General features: G+C 33.3%; 1 protein-coding gene across 4 annotated transcripts in view; it reads left to right on the forward strand.

Annotated features, from left to right (window-relative positions):
- The first annotated feature begins 42 nt into the window (after positions 1-42).
- LOC127707698 (activating transcription factor 7-interacting protein 1-like) overlaps positions 43-19,445 on the forward strand; it is a 62,488-nt gene continuing 43,085 nt past the window's right edge. For 2 of the 4 annotated variants that reach the window (XM_052212371.1, XM_052212374.1), the window contains exons 1-2: positions 45-135; positions 6,357-6,393. The gene's annotated coding sequence lies outside the window, so the exon portion shown is untranslated. Of the gene's footprint in view, positions 136-2,380; positions 2,419-6,356; positions 6,394-19,445 lie in introns of all 4 variants that reach the window. The other 2 variants (XM_052212373.1, XM_052212372.1) reach the window with 2 other exon arrangements.

Below are 19,445 nucleotides of genomic sequence, written 5' to 3' on the forward strand. Positions count from 1 at the left end.
TGGTTGAGCAACAGATTTGCATATTGAACTTGGCGCATGCGCATACATATGAAATTGCAGCCATTTTGGACCTTTGAATCCGACCAGATCAACCAACCTGCAAAATGACAAAAGAAATTAAGCAATTTTGACATGGTGAGTTAATATTTTATTACCATAATAATATACATTTCAAAAGCGTCAATCTTCGTGCGATCGTCTGCTGACATTTTCGTCACTTGCATTGTTTACACCAACGACGTCGATAACAGACAATCCCGACGATCACCGACGCTAAAATTTGACAGAAGAAACAACTGAATACTTACAATAACACGGAAATGCATGAACATAAATGATATTAAACCAATCAATTCCACAAAAGAACAGCCATGTTGTTTTGATAACCAGCTATACGTTGTGAGTCGACCCCTCGTAAGCAGACCACGTGACCGTTGACGAACTAACACGGGCTACATGCAGGTTCAAATATGATGAATATATTATAAGAATTTAAAAAAGGAATATATCATACCAGCCGTGAAACAGACCTTTTTATATGGAGAGTTTGTAAATTTTAACAGTTGAACCTTTAATTTTCATTTCCAGAAGTGTGCAACGATATTCAAAGAAATACTGACCCCCCTTTTTTAAACTTATTTGCACTTTCATTAATTAATTTGTAATAGAATATTCCCTGAGACTGCTGTAAACTCTATTAAATAGAAATATATTGAACAATTATGTTGGATATTTTCAGTTGAAGATAAATATAATTTTATTTTTACTGGCCAAACATATTATGCCAATTTATAAAAAAATGGAATTTTAAATTGTCGTCAGGAGCAATAGATAGTCTTTTTTCAGTTTTAAGTCAAGTTCTTAATTTTGGTTAGATTCATGACTATTCAAATTAAATTAAAAAAAAAATCATTTTTCATGAATGATCATGAAGGTGTGCCATTTCAGGTAAATGGGCAGTAGGAGGGGGTGTCATCCCAAATTCCTGAAAAAATAAAGCATTCTTTCCCAGATTCTGAAATTTTTTTTAAAATCAATAATTCCCAAGTCCCAATAAGGATAAATCCAGAATTCCTGCCAAAATAAAGGCCCAATCACAATTTCCTACTGTCGTCAGAAGATGGACATTCTAGCCAATCAAATTCGCCTCCAATGTTACAAAATTGCAAAGTCATTTTTTGTGCCCCCGCCGTAGGCTACAGAGGCATTAAGTATTACCCTTGTCTGTCTATCCGTCCATCCCATTTTCGTTTCTGCACTCTAACTTAAGTTTTCCTCATGCAAATTTAATGAAACTCGTCCACAAGGGTGAGAACCAAAACTCACAGAATTCGAATTTGGGCAGTGAGTCACTTAGCGTTCTCGAGTTTCGACCCTTTTTAACGTGGAAAATTGCAAAGCTTGAGCGGGGGCATTCATGTCCTCAGACAGATTCTTCGTTTATTTATCATTTCTATCGACGTTGTTCCACCTCCCTAGTCCTATTGGGAGTATGTGACTTCTGGTTATACATTACAAAAAATAATTCTTTCATGCATATATCATGTATATCCAAGATCTCAAAAATTTTTGAATATTATAATCGACTTGGAAAATTGAAGAATAAAACCGTTGTTGTCCTTTTCCTGAAATTTTAGATGTCTCTTTTTGAAATGGCTGGTACATATTTCAATATATTTTTATTATGCCCCTGCCGTAGGGGAGGGGGCATCTCAAGTTTTACCCTTGTCCGTCTATACGTCCGTACGTCCCAAAATTGGTTTCCGATCCCTTACTTTAGTTTGCCTCAACCAAATGTTATGAAACTTATACACAATGCTTATTACCACAAAACACAGATCAAGTTTGAATTTTGGTGGCATCACTTTTACTGTTCTAGAGTTATGCCCCTTTACATCGTTTCCGTTCTCTAACTTTTGTTTGCCTCAACCAAATGTTATGAATCTTACACACAATGCTTATTACCACAAAACACAGATCAATTTGAATTTTGGTGGCGTCACTTGTACTGTTCTAGAGTTATGCCCCTTTACAAATGGAAAAATTGCTGAATTTTTTGTTTCCGTTCTCTAAAGTTTGCCTCAACCAAATGTTATGAAACTTTTACACAATGCTTATTACTACAAAACTCAGATCAAGTTCGAATTTGGGTAGTGTCACTTTTACCGTTCTTGAGTTATATCCCTTTATAACGATATATGCAAGCGGGGGCATCAACACATTCCCCATTTATTACAACAAAATTAATGTTCAAACAAATTTAATGGATTAAATGAAAGGCACAGTCAATTTAAATCCCTTTTCTCTCCAGGAGAGGAAGAATAATATCTGGTCAGGTTTTTAAGTATAAAAGAAATTTATACATCATTTTACTTTACAGTGAACTTAGGGAAGGCAAATACCCTAACAATATGTAAGGTAAGTATCAAACAGTGGACTGTTTTTGGTTTGCTAAATAGACCCTATAAAAATACTTTCCAATAGTGATGTTCATATTACTGATTTAATCAAAATCGAAAAATCTATAGATTATTTGATAATAATTGTAAAAGAAATAGTTTTTGGGAAAAGCTTGCAATTAGACAATCAATAGCTTTTCTAAAAAGCTTCCAATTAGAAAATCAGCTAGACAATTTAAAGCTTTTCTTAAAAGCTTGCAGTATAGAAAATTAGTAGCTTATAAAAAAAGGTTGGACTTTGATAGGTAATAGCTCTTCTATTTCCAAAGAGTTCCGTCTCAACCATTTTAATTACCGTTACAGTCTTTGATTCAACTGCTTGACAAATGTGGGTAACATTACATCATGGTTATTTGTCCAAGTAAAAGCTTTAACTGAAAAATTACCATCTCAAATATGATTATACAGAACATTTGGGGTATTTTGGCATTGTAGTTTTATCCATTCAAAATAGTCGCTGTTGCATATAAAAAGTTGGGTAACAAAACAAGGACGAGAAAAAAGCTGATACAATTTTTGAGGTTTTAAATTTTTTTTTTGGTGTTGTATTTCATGTTTTATAGAAACTTTGGAATGGAGGTAATTTCTAAATCACTTACGTTTTTACCCTTTTCTCATTTTGGTTAAAATTTGGTACCAATATGTAGGTGTTCTGGTTTTTCCATGTTATTTTTTTCATCCGATATATATAATTTATTTACTTTTTGTTTGTTTGCTTGTGTTTGAAAAGTTTGAACAATTAAAGTCACTTTCCCTTAAACCTGTTTCCGTATTCTGCAATCTTCGTGTCAGAAAAGCAATGGAGTTTGATCATTACAGAAGGCATTTATATATTTCAAATGGTTATGGTATGGGGTTTGTCTACATAAAGTCCAAACAAACAAAAAATAACAAAAAATGTGTTGCACATATTATTTTTATCATGATTCTGTATTCTATACTGAATTTTTGTAGAACTACACACCCAAGTGAGTCTGAAAAACAATATGAACCCCTCCTTAAACCTTGACAAGAACTTGTCCTACCTTCTTATTAAGCACTTCCTAACATTTAATAAATGCTTAAGTTGGGCAAGTTTTTTGAAAAGCTAATACTTGTTCAGATATATATTGGTAAATCAAAATCTAACAGATCAGTTCTCAGTTAATTTAGAGTCAGTGTCATTCTCTAGCAATTGAAAGGGGGCAGTGTTCTTACATGTATATTGATAGAAAACAGTGCATGCATTTGCCTGTCTTGCAACAGGGTATAACAAATAAACACTTCATTCAATTTTTTTCTTGCTGTGACGAAGTAAAAAATGCAAGACTTAGCATGCTGTTTCCAGCGGCTGTGGAAGTGGCATGAAAAATGTATTAGCTTGTGATTAGGTCAGTTTTTGGGGAACCACTAGTGGTAGGTTAATGAAATTTGACATGCAGTTGTATAAGCATTGACACATCTCATTTCCATGGCAAAAGTTGGCCCCTCCCTGTTTCTGGCCTTAGTCTTTTTCTATTGACCCTGAAACTTTTGCTTAGTTTATAAATTTGTAATAAGGTCAGTTTAAGGAGAAACAATTTGGTTAATTTTCATGTTTGCATTATCATTGCTCTTTGAGTGAAGAAAACAGAAAATGTAAGAATACTAAGAAGTTGTGGTATGGTTACCCCAGGTATGATTGTCAACTGTCCACCAAAGCTAAAAGAGATGAGAATATCAACAGGTCACCATCCAACTTTCCGCAAGGTGTAAACATTGTATCATATAAGAGAAAGAGACAGGATAACCAATTGTGAAAAATTCCAAACAAACAATGCAACTACTGACCTGTTTCAGTCAATAATAATTAAAAAAAGACAACAGTGACACAAGAACAACTACTTGATATAAACTATAATACAGGCTCTTAAGCTTTGGACAGACATATTCAGCAGAAGTCAAGTCATGTTTTAAAGTTGATGGGATCAACATCGACATGAACGTGAATGTGGACACTCAGTCGGAGGATTCAATCCCCTCCCACATCTTCAATGGAGTAAATGTTAACAGAAATAAAGCAATCAACTTTATATGAAGCCACTAGGGCAAGAAGATCAAAAGAAAACAAGAGGCCAGAATTATGATACCAAATCAGAAATTCTTTTGGTAACAGATTGTTCACTATTCAGCTAAATATATATCATTTTTTTCCTAAACCAACATAGATTTTCAACTTGTGATCTGTTTAAAGGACAATAAACAACAGACAAAAAGTACAACAGCTCTTTTCACCAAAAAAATCTGACGTTTAAAAAATACAGAAATTATCCTGAGTAACAACTTTGTAACAATTAATTTTTCTCTGAAGATTTTTTGTGGAAAGATTCCCTGATACCAAACCAAAGGTACTTTTGATAACAGAAAGATTGTCAGTTAAAAAACCTATCATGCTTTCCTAGATAGACATAGATCAATACTACAATATCTGATTGAGTTTGGTGTAAACCTCATAAACATGCAATCCAAGCAATGTATGAGCCTGTGCAATGTCCAATTTTTGCATTGGGTAGTTGTAGGACCACAACTACTTAAACTTTTTAAAATCAATGTTTGTACAGACTAAAGCAGTAGTTTCTGTCTTAATGCGATTGCTTAGATGCCTAATTGAGCACTTACATATATTCTTTCAGAAGCTTGATTTCCTTGACAGCATCAACAGTTCATTTTTATACGACCGCCATATAGTGGTATGACCTTGTCGTCATCGGCATCGCGTCCGAAGACATTTGGTTTCCAGGCAGTAACTTGAATATAAGTGTATGGATCTCTATGAAATTGTACCACAAGGTTCCATACCACAAAAGGAAGATTGGGATTGATTTTGGGGGTTATGGCCCAAACCTTTTCCGGAATTGGGGGCTAAAAAACTAAGATTTTCTGGTATCTGGACAATAACTTGAGTATAAGTCTATGGATCTCTATGAAATTGTACCACAAGGTTCTATACCAAAAAAATTAAGGTTTGGTTAGAATATGGGGGTTATGGCCCTAACTGTTTAGGAATTAGGAACCAAAAAGGGACTGAAACCAATTCTTTTTGTCTCACCTTGAAGGAGTCTCTGTGTTAACAGTTTATCTAATACTTTGTAGAAATTCATTATTTCTTGACCAATTTCAATGGGGTTTAATTCAAAGTCTTAAATTCTTGCGGTTCTTTGATATGCTGAATCTAACCATGTATTTTGATTTTGGGATTTTTATAGGCCCAGTTTTTAAATTGGTCCACGTTAAGGTCCAAAGGGTCCAAAATTTAACTTTGTTTGATTTTAAGGGTTCTTTTATATGCGGAATCTAAACCTGTATTTAAATTTTTGATTTTGGACCAAATTTTCAAGTTGGTCCAAAATTAGACTTTTGTTTGATTTCAACAAAAATTGAATGTATGGGGTTCTTTAATATGCTGTATCTTATCATGTATTGTGATTGAGGTTTTTGGGCCCTGTTATCAAATTGGTCCAAATTTAGACTGTGTTTGATTTCATCAAAAATTGAATCCTTAGGGTCTTTGATATGCTGAATCTTACCATGTATTTAGATTTTGGATATTGGACCATAAAAAGTAAATTTCCAATTTCAAATTTAAGTTCTTAGACCATATTCATTCTGTGTCACAAACCTATGCTATGTCAAATATTTAATCCCAATCAAAATTCAGAGCTGTATCAAGGTTGAATGTTGTGCTGATACTTGCCCAAACTGTTCAGGGTTTGACATGTGCAGTAGTATCAAGCTGCGCCTTGCAGAGCATTTATTAGATGTATTTTCATCTTCCATTTTTATATGCTACTACTGGTTGCAAAGAAGTAGACGAGCAAATTAAAAAAAGTGGAACCATTTGATATTTATGGGCCTAAGATTATTTTTTTAAATTGTCAGGTTACAGACCAATTGGAAAAAAGCCTTAAGAACCCAGGTATGTCTTATGAAAAAAAATCAAAATTTTACGATGAATCTAAGCAATAGCAAGAAAGAAAATAAAAAGTCTTGATGACTGCTTATAAAAAAATCACAATTGGAGATCCCTTTCCTTGATATATACTAATTTTCATGTAAAAATTGACATTTTTGCTACATGAAAAAAAATTTCTTTGTCTTGCCTAGAGGTGATTTAAGGAAGGTATGATTTAAAATTAGACACTAGAAAACTAAACCTGCCTGGTCTATTACGAAACATACAAAAAGAAAAACAAATATCGAAGACAGCAACCATCAACAGCCACTAAATGATATAAAAATAAGGAGATTTGGTGTGATTGCCAATGAGACAACTATCCATCAGATTCAAATGACGTGGATATAAGGAATTATAGGTCATTGTACGCCCCTCCAACAATTATGAAAACCCATACTATATAGTCAGCTATAAGAGGCCCAGACAATAAAAATATGAAACAATTCAAACAAACAGCCTAATTTATAACAAAACATATTGTGGATTCATGGTTTATCAAAGTCTCCCTTCAAGACTACAGACTATTTGTACTTCAAAGTATATATAATTCGTGGATTACCTTTACCGTCAGGCCACAAAATCCACGAAAATTGGTATCCCAGAAATAATGGGTAATAATGAATCCACAGTATACATTTGTACAAAAAACAATATGACCGACATGGCCAACCAACGACAACTACTGAATTGCAGGCTCCTGACTCTTGGACAGATGCCTAAAGAATATGGCAGGGTTGTGTTAGTAAGCATTCAACCCTCCCCTTACCTGTACAGTTGTGTAACAGCACAACATATGAACAAACTGTAAAAGTCAGTTGCAAAAGACTTAACTCAATAGAATGGTACAATGCACTAAAAACAACTAACTTAAAAATAATGCCAATTTCAACTAAAAAATAATGTTCTCCCAGACAAAAGAAAGTATCAATCAGTTCACATCAAACAGATTTAGTACATGCCTATATGGCAAACTAGTTCTGAAAGGGTCATTTTCATTCTTTCTTGTTGCCATTTTCTAACATCAGCCATTGCTATAGGAAAGTAAGGCACTGACCATTCTTATTTTGGGAAGGGGATATGGTTTTTTCTATCCAGACAAACTTTTTTCAACTTTAAAAACAAACTATTTTTTCAATAATATACAGGAACAAGAAATTGAAAAAATTAAATAATATAAATCACCCATTTTTTTGTGTGTACATATTCAGCTTTCGGCCATAACGCCCCCTTCCCTTTTTGAAAACCCTGGATCCCCCCTGAATTTATTTTCAAAATTTTATGGAATTTTGCACATATTTTGACCCCAGCAAAGCCGACAATGAAAGAGTTTTTGTAAGTAACCGTAATTTTGAAATGGATGCAATGATGTTTGACAAGAAAACATGTGCAACCCAATTTAACGATCGCATAGGACGTCAAAAATAAATACAAATCTTGATGTGCGGTAAACACGTCAATGGGACAGCAACCCTATTTTCCCAATGACACAAATAAGCAATAGACATAGATCTCGAGTTTCACAAGCCACTAACAGCAGGAAAAGTTAGGACGGCCCGGAAGTCCGTATCAAACACAGCTTCGAAATCTTATGTTATGAAAATCACATGGTATATCTCTGAAAATTTGTGCATTTTTGTACCGTATGACGTAATGCTTCTACTTATCGTTTATTTAAATATTGATTCTCAATCTATTTCGCGTTGGAAATTCCATGCGATTTATATGATCAGTAATAGGTACGGCAATCAATATCTTATATTATCATGTATGCCACCAACTCCATTATTTCAATAAACTATATTGATCACCAGTTTTTTTATTTCTTAACTATTTAAAATAAGACATTGAAAGATTAACCGTTTATTACAGAGTTGAAATAAGTATATTAAATATCCCGGTTTCATTTGAAAGGAAGAAAAATGGGACATTTATTGTAAATATTGTAAAAATTGATTGTTTGTAAATGACGTTCGAGAGAATTTTCAATAGCGAATAATTTGTCTGGTGTATCTTTTTGGTACACACAATACACAAATAACTTTAAAATTTATATTTCACAAATAAACGATTAACAAGTTTATACGTATATATACTTAGCATTTAGTAAACATCAGAGAAACGTAAGAAAATTTACAGATTTAAAATGTTCTAAGTGGGTCATGACCTCGATACCGTTTATTTTTAGCATACAATATCGTCATTCGTCGACATATTTTGGTGTTCAATGACCTGAAATTGAAATTATACGTAAAAGCTGAATACAGCAAAAATCAGAAACTGGTTTCAAAAGAATAGTGTAGTCTTCTGAATAATCTTATGAAAATATATATAGTTTAAAATTATTTCACTCCACATTTTATTAGAGGTTTCTGACTTTCATTTTACATGCGTGAATAATTATATATTTTCACGTGAACACCATATCCAGTTGAAAAGTCATTTATTATTTTGATATTTAAAAAAAAAGGCTTTCTCCAAAATCCCTGACCATTTGGCCACTCTTCCTTTTTGAGATTTTCCCTTCTTTGTACTGTCTTAAATGTCAATGCGGTCCGCATGCGCAGACTAATAACCAATAAGATTTTCTGAAGCAACTAGCTTAGAAATCTTGTTTTAAGAAAACTATTTAAAAAAATACTTTTAATGAAAGGAAAAAAATAAGATTGTTGCTGTTTTTTGGGTGCGTTGTCTATTAAGAACGTGCCAAACAAAAAACTCAACTTTACTAAAATATCGCATACCGCAGCTTGGTTACGCGTACCTTTTTTGGTGATGAAACCTAAATTGATAAATTTAGAAATGAAAGCAAATATCTTGAACCTCACTCGCTTAAAGCAGTTCATATTATGTAAGATTAAATAATTAAACCGAAATTGAAAAAAAATGCGATCAAACAAACTAAAAGGAAATGTAAAATACGATGGATATCAGATGTATAGACCAGATTTATATAACATCATGTATGCTAACATATATTTTTTTTTACAATTTGATTAATTTGCTTTTTATCTGAAGCCGGTGATGTGTAAAACATTTACATGGTCAGCTCTCAAAATTATCATAATTTTATTCACGCGGTTTAGTGCGCACGTTGATAAAGTCTGAATTTTATTTTTGCAGTTGCAAGTTGTCATATGTCTCTATTGTGAATATATATTTGTAATAATTTAGCGGTTATTTTCCCTTTATTATTAATTTTCATTTATCCCATTGGTAGCCCCATTGAACAATCTAATTTCTCTTTGTGTATTTTATGTAGGTGTGCTAATATCAGCCGGGAAATCAATATGGCTCTGTAGTCACGTGACACGCGTATCTCTCTCAAGATTGACGAACAATTACTGAATGTATGACAATTAGATTTCTTTTAATTTTGCTCCCATAAAGGATTTTTTATTGGTACGAACACTTCTGATTGGTCACGTTTGTTGAAGCATTTGCATATCATAATCCTATGAAATATATTAACTCAATATCGGATGTTAGTTCAAGAGTTACGACCCCTACGCCATGAGAAAGACAATGACCATTTGGCAGACGATGAATCATGAACCGAACATCCCTTCGAAGAATGTCTAACATTGTGTGTGTCGCGGAGTCGGTTCATGATATATGACAACGTACTAAAATAGTTTAGTGTGCAAGACATAATTTTGATTTTGTTCAAAGCGAAGTCAACCATTAAAAAGAATGTTATTCGTGTAGGGGTGAAGAAATTGATCAAAACAAACATTTATGTTATATAAATGAAAACTTAAATAATTATTTAACTAGGTGACTGACAGTTTTCTGGTAAAAAGTGCCGAAATTCGACGATGGAAATCGTGGACGTTTTACGGGGACGACCATTTGATTACTGTGGTGGGGGTTGGGTGGATTTTCAAAGATAAGATAAGATATTTATTAGTGTAAATCCAAACAATCGAATTGCTACTGAATACATGAAATGACACACATAAACGATACAAATGAACAACTAGCAACACATGCAAATAAATGGCCAATCCGGACAAAATTATCCGGCCCCCTCCCCGGAATCATACCGTTGAACATTCATGCAAATTTTCATATATTTCACTCTCGCACGTATTATGTATTATGCGTATACGTCTGACATGAAATTTTTTGACGTTTTGCTATAAGTAAACTATAATACAACAGAGAGATGAAGTTTTATATATTTTTAAACACGGAAATACCTGCTGCGCTTATAAATATAAAGATTATATATGATCAGCTCTTCGAAAAATCACAACAGTTAACCTGTTGGTGTGGGTATGAATTCGCAGGAATGACGGAAAAAGATAAAAAGAAAACATGAAACAAGTTGTAACTAGAACTTAGTAAAATTATATCTATTTTAAAGTCGGTATTCCAGACTAGAGTATAATATTTGTGTATTTTGGACGGCAGTTGTGTGTTTCAGTTATATAAGGGTAAAACATACATGTGTAAAACGACATATTTCGCAATTTTTTTTTTTATCGAATATGTAATAGAAAAACTAATATGAATTTAATCATTGTTGAACTAAATCAAAGAGGTATTCAGGGATATAAATCCGAAAGTTGTTAAAAACCTGTTCTATTGGAATTTGAATACTAAAAAGAAATAATAATACTCATAGATTTTGAAAACAGTTTACACCGTTAACAACAGATCAAATCATCTTATTTTAATCAGAAATTGAGAATGTATCACATAGTAAAATTTGCATGTGAATAACTTGTTTTAGAAAGAAAGAAAAGTATAACGTAGGACATCAATTTATATTTACTTTTAATATAATTTTGTTCTTTTTACTGTATTTCTAAGCATAAGAAGGCAGGTTTTTTTATTGTTGAAATTCGGAAAAATATTCTTTACGATTCCGTCCTACTGTCCGGGTTTTTTGCGGTGACTACGAAGTACGGTTGAGTATGTTAACATTTGTGGAAAGGGAGACAACTCGTGCTTTTTTATTTGAATGTTGATTGTCATGCCAAAAAAAATGAAATAACCATTTGATTTATGTATACTCTACAATCATAATTCAAAGCGCACATTTTTGTCGAGACATAAAGTTAGCGATCTTAGATTTCGTCTCCTTAAACATTTAAGTTTGAACGGTCATTGGTTTTTTTTTTAACATCAATAACTTTGTCGAACGTTGAACTTGAACCGAATCTGTTTTATGACCAAAAGACGGTATCTAGAGATTTTTTATGCCTCCGCCTGAGCGGAAGGGGGGACATTTAGTTTTACCCTTGTCCGTCTGTACGTCCCGAAATTGGTTTCCGTTCTTTAACTTTAGTTTGCCTCAATCAAATGTTATGAAACTTATACACAATGCTATTACCACAAAACACAGATCAAGTGTTAATTTTGGTGGCGTTCTTTTACTGTTCTAGAGTTATGCCCCTTTACAAATGGAAAAAATGCTGAATTTTTCGTTTCCGTTCTCTAACTTAAGTTTGCCTCAACCAAATGTTATGAAACTTATACACAATGCTTATTGCCACAAAACTCAGATCAAGTACGAATATGGTAGCGTCATTTTTACCGTTCTTGAGTTTTGTCCCTTTATAACGTTAAATGCAAGCGGGGGCATCATCTGTGTCCCATAGACACATTCCCCATTTATTTATTATACCCCACGCAACGAGTTGCGGAGGGTATAATGTTTTTGACCCGTCCGTCCGTCAGTCTGTCAGTCCGTCAGTCCTATTTCTTGTCATCGAAACTCCTCTCAAACCACACAACAGAATTTCACGAAACCTTTTTAGATAATAAGGACATACTATGTAGTTGTGCATATCGACAGGAAATTACGATTCAATTCTTTTTCTAGGAGTTACGCTCCTTTGAACTTATTTACTTTAATGTACTTCTGCAACAGTTTGTCATCGCAACTCCTCTCAAACCACACAACAGAATTTCATGAAACCTTTTCAGATAATAAGGACATACTACGTAGATGTGCATATCGACAGGAAATTACGATTCAATTTTTTTTCCAGGAGTTACGCCCCTTTGAACTTATTTGCAAATATACTACTGCAACCTTTTGTCATCGCAACTCCTCTGAAACCACACAACAGAATTTCATGAAACTTTGTAGATAATAAGGACATACTATGTAGATGTGCATATTGACAGGAAATTATGATTCAATTTTTTTTTCTTATACAATTTTTTTTTCTTACACATATTTTATTTCTCCAATGACAATGTGGGGACGTGGAGTATGTGAGCGCGCTCACTAAGGTTCTTTAATTTTTTTTGTTTTTCGTATTATCCGGATAACATACATTTACAGTTAACATTTACATGCAGTCTTAAGGTTAAAGGTTTTCGGTCATCAATAACTTGGTAAAACCTTCATGAAATTTTAACAGAAGTTTTGTATGACCAAAAGACATTATATATCGCAAATCTAGGGGCTTCTTATGTTTTCATTTTATCAAACTGATCATATTTTATTCTGTTTACTGCGACATGGAAGTAAGACATAGTAGGCGTGCTGTTTTCGTCAGCATCAACGATTGTAAAATTGATAACATCAGTCTCTGGATATGGTATACAAATGCATTGGCTTTGGAACATTTCATTTCCACGGAAATAATTATAGTTGGACCCGCCCCTCAGTCATGGTCCAATGACTGAATATGTTTCCTAAGTCAAGTCAATGGATTGATATTGATTGTTTAAATATAAAATTTTATTATGATATGATATTATATAATGTACAAACATATGTTACACAATAATAAAATTAATCTTTTTTTTTTTGCATAGTTTACATGTCGAAGTTTGTGATTAGTGCAGTTTAAGGGGAACCAATATAAATTAGTGGATGATATTTGATTAGCAGTTGTTTTAGACATTGACCCATCTCATATCTGTGGAGGTTAATAGCCCGCTCCCTCAGTCGTGTCTTATTGACCTTAAAGATATGTGTATTCATACATATTTCATATTCAGGTTATAACCTACATAGTTTTTAGAACGTTCTATTATGTTGTTTTTTTCATTGATAATTTTGTATTCCTTTTAAGTAGAAATAAGTTGATCATTAAATCATTACCGCTTCTTGTACAAGTAGTATAATAAATGACAGTAGAATAGTTGAGCCCACGAAAAAAGATTTTGTTAACGTCGAGAACCAATTAAAAATAGCTGAAATAACCTATTTATGATAACGATTCCTAGGAAAGGGAATACTCGACCAGTACCCAAACCGGCATCACTGTTATTAGAAAGCTGAAAATTCCAAGGAAAAAAATATTCCCAGAATCAACAGGAATCATATATTGGCAAGGGGTTTGCCAATATTACAAAAAAAAAAAGTAAAAACATGCAAAAGAGGGAAATAAAAATAAGGAAAAATATATTACAAATCTCCTCTGACAGTTTTAATGCCCCCGCCGTAGCGGAGGGGGCATTAAATTTTACCCTTGTCCGTCTGTACGTACGTCCGTACGTCCCAAAATTGGTTTCCGTTCTCTAACTTGAGTTTGTCTCAACCAAATGTTATGAAACTTATACATACACAATGCTTATTACCACAAAACACAGATCAAGTTTGAATTTTAGTGACGTCACTTTAACCGTTCTAGAGTTATGCCCCTTTATAAATGGAAAAAAAATGCAAAATTTTTAGTTTCCGTTCTTAACTTAAGTTTGTCTCAACCAAATATTATGAAACTTATACACAATGCTTATTACCACAAAATACAGATCAAGTTTGAATTTTGGAAGCGTCACTCTAACCGTTCTAGAGTTATGCCCCTTTATCAATGGAAAAATTACAATTTTTATACGACCGCAAAAATTGAAAATTTTTTGGTCGTATATTGGTATGACGTTGGCGTCGTCGTCGTCGTCGTCGTCGTCGTTGTCGTCGTCGTCGTCGTCGTCGTCGTCGTCGTCGTCGTCTGGCGTCGTCCGAAGACACATTGGTTTTCGCACTCTAACTTTAGTTTAAGTGAATGGATCTCCATGAAATTTTACCATAAGGTTCAATACCACGAAAGGAAGGTGGGGATTGATTTTGGGGGTTATGGTACCAACAGTTAAGGAATTAAGGGCCAAAAAGGGGCCAAAAATAAGCATTTTTGTAACTTCCAGACAATAACCTGTGTGTAAGTGTATGGATCTCTCTGACATTGTACCACAAGGTTCCATATCACAAAGGGAAGGCTGTAATTGATTTTGGGGGTAATTGCCTCAAAATTTTAGGAATTAGGGGCCAAAAAAGGGGCAAAAAACAAGCATTTTTCTAGTTTCATGACAATAACTTGTGTGTAAGTGTTTGGATATTTCTGAAATTGTACTACAAGGTTCCATATCACAAAGGGAAAGCTGGAATTGAGTTTGGGGGTAATTGCCTGAAACGTTTAGGAATTGGGGGCCAAAAAGGGGCCAAAAATAAGAATTTTTCTAGTTTCCAGACAATAACTTGTGTTCAAGTGTATGGATCTCTCTGAAATTGTACTGCAAGGTACCATACCACAAAGGGAAGGCTGGGATTGAGTTTGGGGGTGATGAATCAAAAGGGGGTTCAAAAAATTTGGGGGGGGGGGGATTTTTTTTTTTCTTTTTTTTTCTTTTTTTCCTTTTTTTTTTCTTTTAAAATTTTCCATTTTAAGTTGGTTATTTCTGATTAATATTTAAAAGCAAATAATAATGATATGGTAGGAGATACACACCAAACAGGATGTGTAAATTATTATATAATAAGTATTGTGCAATAGCAAGAAATTTTCAATTGCACAGTATTGCACAATTGCAAGAAATCTTCAATTGCACAGTATTGCGCAATAGCAAGAAATCTTCAATTGCACAGTATTGCGCAATAGCAAGAAATATCCAATAGCACAATATTGCGCAATAGCAAGAAATTGTCAATAGTACAGTATTGCACAATAGCAAGAAATATTCAATTGCACAGTATTGTGCAAAAGAAGATACTTCGTATAAATTGCTTATTTCTTGATCAATTTCAATGGGGTTTTATTCTTGAATTCTTGGGGTTCTTTAATATGCTGAATCTAACCGTGTATTGAGTTTTTGAATTTTGGGCCCCGTTTTTAAATTGGTCCACATTGAGGTCCAAAGGGTCCAAAATTTAACTTTGTTTGATTTCATCAAAAATTGAATTATTGGGTTTCTTTGATATGCCGAATCTAACCGTGTATTTAGATTCTTAATTTTTGGTTCCGTTTTCAAATTGGTCTACATTAAGGTCAAAAGGGTCCAAAATTAAACTTAGTTTGATTTTAACAAAAATTGAATTTTTAGGGTACTTTGATATGCTGAATCTAAACATGTATTTAGATTTTTGATTATGGGCCCAGTTTTCAAGTTGGTCCAAATCGGGGTCCAAAATTAAACTTTGTTTGATTTCAACAAAAATTGAATATATGGGGTTCTTTGATATGCTGAATCTAACCATGTATTTAGATTTTTGATTTTTGGGCCCCGTTATCAACTTTGTCCACATTGAGGTCAAAAGGGTCCAAAATTAAACTTTGTTCGATTTCATCAAAAATTGAATTCTTGGGGTTCTTTGATATGCTGAATCTAACCATGTATTCAGATTTTTTATTTGTGGACCCGATATCAAATTGGTTCATATTGAGGTCAAAAGGGTCCAAAATTAAACTTTGTTTGATTTCATCAAAAATTGAATTATTGGGGTTCTTTGATATGCCAAATCTAACCGTGTATTTAGATTTTTAATTTTGGGTCCCGTTTTTAAATTGGTCTACATTAAGGTCCAAAGGGTCCAAAATTAAACTTAGTTTGATTTTAACAAAAATTGAATTCTTGGGGTTCTTTGATATGCTGAATCTAAACATGTGTTTAGATTTTTATACGACCGCAAAAATTGAAAATTTTTTGGTCGTATATTGGTATGACGTTGGCGTCGTCGTCGTCGTCGTCGTCGTCGTTGTCGTCGTCGTCGTCGTCGTCGTCGTCGTCGTCGTCTGGCGTCGTCCGAAGACACATTGGTTTTCGCACTCTAACTTTAGTTTAAGTGAATGGATCTCCATGAAATTTTACCATAAGGTTCAATACCACGAAAGGAAGGTGGGGATTGATTTTGGGGGTTATGGTACCAACAGTTAAGGAATTAAGGGCCAAAAAGGGGCCAAAAATAAGCATTTTTGTAACTTCCAGACAATAACCTGTGTGTAAGTGTATGGATCTCTCTGACATTGTACCACAAGGTTCCATATCACAAAGGGAAGGCTGTAATTGATTTTGGGGGTAATTGCCTCAAAATTTTAGGAATTAGGGGCCAAAAAAGGGGCAAAAAACAAGCATTTTTCTAGTTTCATGACAATAACTTGTGTGTAAGTGTTTGGATATTTCTGAAATTGTACTACAAGGTTCCATATCACAAAGGGAAAGCTGGAATTGAGTTTGGGGGTAATTGCCTGAAACGTTTAGGAATTGGGGGCCAAAAAGGTGCCAAAAATAAGCATTTTTCTAGTTTCCAGACAATAACTTGTGTTCAAGTGTATGGATCTCTCTGAAATTGTACTGCAAGGTACCATACCACAAAGGGAAGGCTGGGATTGAGTTTGGGGGTGATGAATCAAAAGGGGGTTCAAAAAATTTGGGGGGGGGGGATTTTTTTTTTTCTTTTTTTTTCTTTTTTTCCTTTTTTTTTTCTTTTAAAATTTTCCATTTTAAGTTGGTTATTTCTGATTAATATTTAAAAGCAAATAATAATGATATGGTAGGAGATACACACCAAACAGGATGTGTAAATTATTATATAATAAGTATTGTGCAATAGCAAGAAATTTTCAATTGCACAGTATTGCACAATTGCAAGAAATCTTCAATTGCACAGTATTGCGCAATAGCAAGAAATCTTCAATTGCACAGTATTGCGCAATAGCAAGAAATATCCAATAGCACAATATTGCGCAATAGCAAGAAATTGTCAATTGTACAGTATTGCACAATAGCAAGAAATATTCAATTGCACAGTATTGTGCAAAAGAAGATACTTCGTATAAATTGCTTATTTCTTGATCAATTTCAATGGGGTTTTATTCTTGAATTCTTGGGGTTCTTTAATATGCTGAATCTAACCGTGTATTGAGTTTTTGAATTTTGGGCCCCGTTTTTAAATTGGTCCACATTGAGGTCCAAAGGGTCCAAAATTTAACTTTGTTTGATTTCATCAAAAATTGAATTATTGGGTTTCTTTGATATGCCGAATCTAACCGTGTATTTAGATTCTTAATTTTTGGTTCCGTTTTCAAATTGGTCTACATTAAGGTCAAAAGGGTCCAAAATTAAACTTAGTTTGATTTTAACAAAAATTGAATTTTTAGGGTACTTTGATATGCTGAATCTAAACATGTATTTAGATTTTTGATTATGGGCCCAGTTTTCAAGTTGGTCCAAATCGGGGTCCAAAATTAAACTTTGTTTGATTTCAACAAAAATTGAATATATGGGGTTCTTTGATATGCTGAATCTAACCATGTATTTAGATTTTTGATTTTTGGGCCCCGTTATCAACTTTGTCCACATTGAGGTCAAAAGGGTCCAAAATTAAACTTTGTTCGATTTCATCAAAAATTGAATTCTTGGGGTTCTTTGATATGCTGAATCTAACCATGTATTCAGATTTTTTATTTGTGGACCCGATATCAAATTGGTTCATATTGAGGTCAAAAGGGTCCAAAATTAAACTTTGTTTGATTTCATCAAAAATTGAATTATTGGGGTTCTTTGATATGCCAAATCTAACCGTGTATTTAGATTTTTAATTTTGGGTCCCGTTTTTAAATTGGTCTACATTAAGGTCCAAAGGGTCCAAAATTAAACTTAGTTTGATTTTAACAAAAATTGAATTCTTGGGGTTCTTTGATATGCTGAATCTAAACATGTGTTTAGATTTTTGATTATGGGCCCAGTTTTCAAGTTTGTCCAAGTTGGGGTCCAAAATTAAACTTTGTTTGATTTCAACAAAAATTGAATATATGGGGTTCTTTGATATGCTGAATCTAAACATGTATTTAGATTTTAGATTTTTGGCCCAGTTTTCAAGTTGGTCCAAATTGGGGTCCAAAATTAAACTTTGTTTGATTTCAACAAAAATTGAATATATGGGGTTCTTTGATATGCTGAATTTTACCATGTATTTAGATTTTTTATTTGTGGGCCCGCTATCAAATTGGTTCATATTGAGGTCAAAAGGGTCCAAAATTAAACTTTGTTTGATTTCATCAAAAATTTAATTATTGGGGTTCTTTGATATGCCAAATCTAACCGTGTATTTAGATTTTTAATTTTGGGTCCCGTTTTTAAATTGGTCTACATTAAGGTCCAAAGGGTCCAAAATTAAACTTAGTTTGATTTTAACAAAAATTGAATTCTTGGGGTTCTTTGATATGCTGAATCTAAACATGTGTTTAGATTTTTGATTATGGGCCCAGTTTTCAAGTTGGTCCAAGTTGGGGTCCAAAATTAAACTTTGTTTGATTTCAACAAAAATTGAATATATGGGGTTCTTTGATATGCTGAATCTAAACATGTATTTAGATTTTAGATTTTTGGCCCAGTTTTCAAGTTGGTCCAAATTGGGGTCCAAAATTAAACTTTGTTTGATTTCAACAAAAATTGAATATATGGGGTTCTTTGATATGCTGAATCTTACCATGTATTTAGAGTTTTTATTTGTGGGCCCGCTATCAAATTGGTTCATATTGAGGTCAAAAGGGTCCAAAATTAAACTTTGTTTGATTTCATCAAAAATTGAATTATTGGGGTTCTTTGATATGCCAAATCTAACCGTGTATTTAGATTTTTAGTTTTGGGTCCCGTTTTTTAAATTGGTCTACATTAAGGTCCAAAGGGTCCAAAATTAAACTTAGTTTGATTTTAACAAAAATTGATTTTTTGGGGTTCTTTGATATGCTGAATCTAAACATGTGTTTAGATTTTTGATTATGGGACCAGTTTTCAAGTTGGTCCAAGTTGGGGTCCAAAATTAAACTTTGTTT

The sequence above is a fragment of the Mytilus californianus genome, unplaced genomic scaffold (assembly GCF_021869535.1).
Source record: "Mytilus californianus isolate M0D057914Y unplaced genomic scaffold, xbMytCali1.0.p SCAF_7, whole genome shotgun sequence".
NCBI classification, from domain to species: Eukaryota; Metazoa; Mollusca; class Bivalvia; order Mytilida; family Mytilidae; genus Mytilus; species Mytilus californianus.